Raw genomic sequence first — 7,399 nt, 5'->3', positions numbered from 1 at the left:
GTTGCACTTGAGCAACTTTCTGAGCACCTATGTTTAGTGCTTTCAGCCTTTTCTCTACCTCTGCAACAACAGCTTCTTCAATTTTCACCTGTTTATTTGTTTCCAGATTCAAGTCAATAACTGCAGATTTGCTTGACACCCTGTCATATAACTCTAAATGCTCGTTCGAGGCAATAGCTTCAATTATCTTCTTCATACCGGTGGCTGTTGCAAAGTTGGCTGAGCCACCAGCTGCTGAGTCAAGGATTTGTCTTGTTTGAATTCGAAGACCATTGACGAACATTTGCATTTGTTCAGTTTCATCCATGTTGTGGGTAGGACAAGCCACTAGGATTCTCTTGAATCGTTTGTAGGCATCTCCTAGTGACTCACCCTCTTTCTGTTTGAAGTTTAAGATCTCATATCTTTTCCGCAATGACACAGATGCGGGAAAATACTCTTGCAAGAATGTTGTTTCCATGTGCTCCCATGTAGTGATACTACCAGCAGGTAAGGAATAAAACCACTCTTCAGCCTCATCTGCTAAAGTGAAAGGGAACATACGAAGTCAGACTGCTTCTTCACTATGTCCCGGCATTTTCAGTGTTGTGCTCATGGTTAGAAATCTTTGCAGATGCTTGTTGGCATCTTCATTCACTCTTCCCGAGAAGGACCTTCTTTCGAGTTAGTTAATAGTGCTGGGATGCAGCTGGAATTGTTCCACAGTAACTGGTTGGTTGACAATTATCATACGACCACCCGGGGTGTTAGTTCCCCCATAGTCACCGAGGAGTCTCTCTGGTGGTGGTGGATTAGCAGCCATGATTTCAGGAACTATTTCCGTATCTGAATCCGAATTCTCTGAGTGCACTGAAACAACTTCTTCCTCCGTTTTCTCTTCTAATTCCAGTTTCTTTCTCTTAGCTTGTCGGAGTCGGGCGTGAAGGGTTCTTTCTGGATCTGCGTCAAAAAGGAAAATCCGCTGAGGCCTTACCTCGCATAAACAAGTTAGACAAAAATTAGAATTGAATAACAAAATTGTCACAGATACTATTCTAGTTGGTAAGCAACAAAATTTCGATAGAATAGAAATTAAAATATGTAGTTTGGCAATCCCCGGCAACGGCGCCAAAAACTTGATCGAAAAAATAGCAAGTGTACTATTTTTACCGATGTAGTAATAAGGAGTTTATTCCCAGTATCGATCTCGAGGATTGCGTAGGAATTACTTATTTTAATTCGATTCTATTAAACAAAAGATAATGGTTGGGTTGTTGTGGAATTGAGAATAATAACACGAAAATAGTAAAAATAATTGATTAAGATAAAAGATGCTAGGGTGAGTGGTTGAGTTAGCCGGTTATGAGTTTGTCCTGATTTCCTTACTACCTATGATACCTTCAATCACCTAACCTCAGAATGTTCTTGCCTAAGTCCTTACGCAAGAACTATTAACCTCCCAATTATTACTCAAATGTCCATTCAATTAATCATTGGTGTTATCATACACAATATCAAGGTTTACGGTGATTTACGAAAGTTACTAGTCCTAGATGATACATTCATAAACCCAATTGTGTGAAAACCCTAACAATACAGTCCTGTTATTGAAAGTCATAGATCAATTTGTATTTGTCCGATACAAAAGCATAATAACATCACACAATTAAATTGAAATACGTAACATAGTAATTAAGGAGTCATGGGTTCAAATTCATAGCATACGATAACATCAGGACCACCCCCCTAGCATCAGGGGGTTTAGCCTCTCATAGTACTTAAAGAATTCATAAAGTAAAGATTAGACATTACAAAGAATTAGGAGAGTTTGATCTTCAATGGTGGCTACCCTTGAATCTCGCCGTCTTCGAATCCGTCGTATTCGCTATCTTCTCCACTGTAATGCTTTCGTTCGTCTGTCAAAAGGTCCCTTCTTCTTTCTCTTCCAAGCCTTCTTATAGTTTCAAATGACCTTCTTCCAAGTTAAAGGTCCAAACTACCCTTACTGAGCAGAATCGGTTCAAACAGCAAAAATTAGGTTTTCCAAGTTGCGTTCAATCAACACGGCCGTGTGGTGGAACACGGGTGGCCGTGTTGTTCCTCAGGATTAATTTATTTTAACATCAGTTACAGTAGCATCAACACGGGCCGTGTCCCTGCACACGGGCGCCCGTGTTAATGCACTGTTTTAATCAACACGGCCGTGTGGTGGCACACGGGTGGCCGTGTTGATCTCTGTTTTCTGCTTCATCTTTTTCTCTGCTTGACCAACAACACGGCCGTGTGGTGGCACACGGGTGGCCATGTTGACCTGCTGTTCTGTCATATCTTCGTCCTTCAGAGTGTCCAGAACTTCACCATTCTTGCTTTTAAACCTGGAACAATGACATTACCCAAACGAAGCATAAACGAGATCTTTTTGACATAAATTCGTAATCGAATGTAATGTAATATCAAACCAACAAAACATGATACTTGACTCAAATGCAACTAAAAACAAACATAAATCTTACCAAGGTGATGAAAATATGTCGGATTAGCGGCGGGAATTCAATGGAAATGGTGACCGATCAGACATCCTCACTTTGGAGGTACCTTCATGAGTTGTTTTGAGAGTATCCCAAACTTCTTTAGCCAGTTCACAGTGATGCACCAGTCTGAAAATGTTCTTATTTATTCCATTGAACAGTGCATTCAAGGCCTTAGAGTTTCCAAGGGCTAATGCCTCTTGCTCCTTGTCCCACTCTTCTTCTGGAATTTGCATAATGATTCCATCTTTAACTGTCTTCGTTGGATGTTCCCATCCTTTGTTGACAGCTCTCCAAACCTTGCTATCTAGAGACCTCAAGAAGGCTATCATACGAGGTTTCCAGTCATCATAGTTAGAACCACCCAGCATGGGTGGTCTATTTGAGTATCCTACATCCTTGTCCATGGTACTAGAAAGTAACGTCCCTAGATCTCACCCAGAAATTAACAGGCAGGGTGCTTGCTCTGATGCCAATTGAAATTCTAGTTAACAGACTTTCGATGTCACACGGGATGTTATGACATCCAATTCTGCGCAGACAAGAATTATGCAGAACTTAAAAGTAAAGTGCAGTAAATAACACAAGGAATTGTTTACCCAGTTCGGTGTCACACACACCTACGTCTGGGGGCTACCAAGCCAGGGAGGAAATCCACTATTAGCAGTATTAATTCAGGCCTTAAACCACCTGTTTAATCCTATCACTTAATACCTACCCAATGCAATTTCAATCTTAAACTAAGACCAGAGTTCCTACTCACTCCCCCTCAATCACCTCAGTGATTACAACCTTTAATTAGATTAAAGTTAATGGTGAAGTTATACTTCAAACAACTCTTGATTGTGCTTGACAGCTTTAATCAAGATACACAGCACTCACGCTTAAAAGCTTAGAGTGACACAGCACTTACAACTCAATGAACACCCTAGTCCAATGCAATCATCTAAGTGATAATTGCTTGGCTTACAAGATAAACCTAATACAAGACACAAACAAAAATACAGCAGTGAAGTATGATGGAACAATAAAATCTTCACGCCTAAAACCCCTTCTGAAAGAAGGATTGCCATCCTTTTATATTGCAACACTTGGGCCTTGTACTTGTATTTCCTAAAAATAAGGTTAAGCAAGTTAACCTAATTTCCACATATTAGGGTACTAACAAATAGGCTATTTGTTAGGTTCATTAATTGTAGCTCAGTTGTTAGTTTCCTGGATTTTAGCTCAGCTGTTGGACTTCTGAAGAATAGCCTGAGAAAAGTACTGAAACAGAAAAACTAACCATCCTACACTTTAGCATATGCTGTCAGGAATGAATGTCACAACATTCAGTTTGACGTCCAGAACATATACCATATGCTAAGTCTGTTATTTTCCTGAAAACAGACTGTGCTAAATGTTGTACTATAAAAGACCAACCAGTCTATACTTCAGTATCAGCTTGCAGTAATAAATGTCAAAACATCCAGTTTGACATTTTGACAATGAGCCTTATGCCAGGTCTGTTATCCTCCTGAAGAACAGACTGAAATAAATACTGAACTGAAGCAGAAAAACCAACCTGCCTATTATTTAGTATATGTTGTTACTGATGAATGTCATAACATCCAGTTTGACATTCAGACAGTAGGCCTTATGCCAGGTCTGTTATTCCCTTGATAAACAGACTGAAATAAATACTGAGTTATAACAGACAACCAACTATTCTATACCTCAGTATCTGCTGACAGGGATGAATGTCACAACATTTAGTTTGACATTCAGTAAATCCTGTATTAGCTAAACCTGTAACATACTACTCAAGTATGTCATGACATCAGTCAAGACATCAGAGTACAGTTTGATGTTCTAACATAAAATGCAGCCAATCAAACATCTCCAAAGCATGTCATGAAATCAGTCAAGACATTATAGTCCAGTTAGTGTTTTACCATAAAATGCAGCCAATCAAACATCTACAACCTGTATTTGAAATAGCAAGTATCAAGGGTGTGTCCAATTTTTCCACAGAAGGAACATACTTTGGAATTGAATGAATTTTCTCCTTGAAAACTTGGATTACCACGACCTTTGACTTGTTTATTAGGAATTCTTCCATTAACTTGAAGGTTGTTGGTGTTTACCAAGAATCTTGGAAGATTTAGAAGTGATAGGAGTGGTTAATTGATGTTATTGTTGCAAGTTGGAAGAAAAGAACTTGGTGACATCATGGAGAAGCTCGACCATGAGGATTTGGGATTTGACATTGTTGAAGTTATTATTCATACCTTTCAAAAAATAGATGACACACTCCACATCTCTTTGCTTTTTTATGGTGAGATGAGCTCCACAAGTGCGATTTGGAAGAGTTCTAAGGGCCTCCAAATCTTCCCAAAGAGTCTTCAACTCGTCAGAATATACATTCACCAATTTGTCACCATGTCGCATGAAATGGATTTGCTGAAGAAGATCAAATAAGAATAAATGATCACTCTTGGAGAATTGATTTTGTAGATCTATCCATAGTTTGGATGCATTATCAACATAAACTATCCTCTAAGCAATGTTGGGAGAAAGAGATACATATATCCAAGAAAGCATAACGTTGTTGCAATATTCCCATGTATCAAAGATATGATCATCTTCTTGAGGTGTCGTGAGTTTTCCATTTATGAACTTGACCTTCGTCTTATTTAAAATAGCTATTTTCATCGAACAACTCCAAGATTCATAGTTATTTTCTGATAATTATGGAGAAAAAAGAAATGCACCAGGATTTTAGGCAAGATGAAGATGATATGGGATGGATTGACCAAGGTTCAGATTCTTTGTGGATTGATTGTAGGTGTTATGGTTGTGTTGAAGGTTATCATTGTTATGTATTGTGTTTTTGTTATTTTGTGTGGTAGAGTAAGTTTCATGATCATGAAAGTCCATTGTTGAAGCTCAAATGAAAGAATTTGTGAAGAAGAAGAAGAAGAAGATTCTAGTTTCTCACACTACCGATACCACAATTTAGCCCCTCCCCCTCTTGTGCTTGAATTTACTTGTCCAATAGGACTTGGTACACATACTCCATAGCCTGATGAAGGTTCTCCCGAGATTTCTGTCGTGCAGTAGCCAAGTCTTCTTCAAGGCCTTTCAGAAATTTGGCCCGATCATATTTCTTCTACCGAAGAGCTTTCCGATTTGCTTCAAAGTTACGACACGCCTCTGCCGCATCATCAAAAGCATTCTTCCAACACTTATCTCCCTCAGCAAAAGAGTCCTTAAACTTCACTATTTGAGCATCCAAAGTTGACAAAAAATCGTATCTCCCCACCTCTTCCTATAAAGAGTCAGTAAGCTTGACCTTTATCTTTAACTCGGGCAATTCCTTCTCAGCCGTGGAATTCTCCTACTCAAGGATCTCACACTTTTCTTCAGTTCATCTCATTCCCTAACAAGGTCAATGGTACTTAACATATTATCCTGGCTGGAAGCTACCATCAAAACCAAGGATCCGTCCCGAAACAGAGTACGAGAATCATCTCCAAAAAGACCCCACCTGTCAATCGTATAAAGGTTCTAGACGAAAGTCGGGTCCTCAGTGGCCACAACAGGAACAAATTCCTCTGGGGTGGTGGATACTTGAGACGAAAGAACGTCAGGAAGACATAAGAAATGAGTAAGGGCCTCCTACTCAAGGTCATATGACAAATGAGCATGTTTAGAAGAGCCTCCTTCAATAGGAGTGAACATGTAGTCACCTCGATTCCTCTTGGTAGGGGAAGGATATGGTGAAGGCTCGCGAACTAAAAGGTCGACCATTGTAGTTCTCAGTTCTTCCATCTCAAGAGTTATACCTGGGATAATAGTCATAACTATTATTGTGGCAGTAACTATAGCCAGTGGCCAGACCTCTGAAGCGGCACAAATATTCGTCACTCGGTCTAACGAATCGGTAGTAAGACCCTCATCCTTGATAAGTACGATTTTTTTTTGCAATCGATTCATGTTATCTGCATGATACGAGTGGAAATTGTTAAAAAAAATGTGCCCTGGGTCCCCATCCTCACCAAAGAGTTTTTCCTCTCTACATGACTGGGCACACTTAGAATTGCGTAAGTATCAATCTGCTTCTTGTTTCGCTGAGAGGGGTACTTCGCCTGGACCAAATCCTTCTTCACAACTGATACCAAGCACATAAATCCTCATTCATTTCCACCTCATTAGAAGACAAGAGACTCAATCCGGTGTGGTAAAAAGAAAGATGTTGGAGGAAGTGAACTCGAGACCAGTGCTTCAAGAAACCACTATTGCAGGGATGCGTATATCCCACTGGGGCATGAGACAAGTAGATATAAAAGTGACCCTCAGGACTAACAAGTTTCACCAGCATTAAACACTCAATAAAACTACCACAGACTGTGGTAAAAGAGTTAAAGTAAGGTATCTTGGGGTGAAGGAAGACCAATCCCTGATCTCGGGCATCATCCTTAGAAGTGTGGTCCATGTAAAACTGATCGGAGATCTAGAGAAGGTTTCTAATATTTGCACCCGACGTAGAGTTGGAACACCTTTATATAAGCCCAAGGTTCCAAGTGGATTTGCAAGGGGGTAACGCTCAGACGCTTCATCATATCTACCTCAAAATCAAAAAAGGGCATATGCACCCCTAACCTGGTAAATAGGCATTCATACAGAAGAACCTAGCAACCCTAGAAAGAGTTACACGACCTTTTCGTCGGGCCTACAGGAAGAACTGACCAATCCGAGGAGTTTCCGACCATAATGTCAGCATTGGTTATATCCTCCATAGTGTTCAGAACGTGATGAGTCTCTATAACTTCGAAGGCCACCCAACAATATCTATGGGCGTTATACGACTCAATTAACCAAAGTCCCCTTCGGGGAAGTTCATGAGCTTT

This window comes from Lathyrus oleraceus, chromosome 4 (assembly GCF_024323335.1).
Source record: "Lathyrus oleraceus cultivar Zhongwan6 chromosome 4, CAAS_Psat_ZW6_1.0, whole genome shotgun sequence".
Classification (NCBI taxonomy): Eukaryota; Viridiplantae; Streptophyta; class Magnoliopsida; order Fabales; family Fabaceae; genus Lathyrus; species Lathyrus oleraceus.
The sequence above is the reverse complement of the archived record's forward strand: the minus strand, read 5'-3'. Positions refer to the sequence as shown.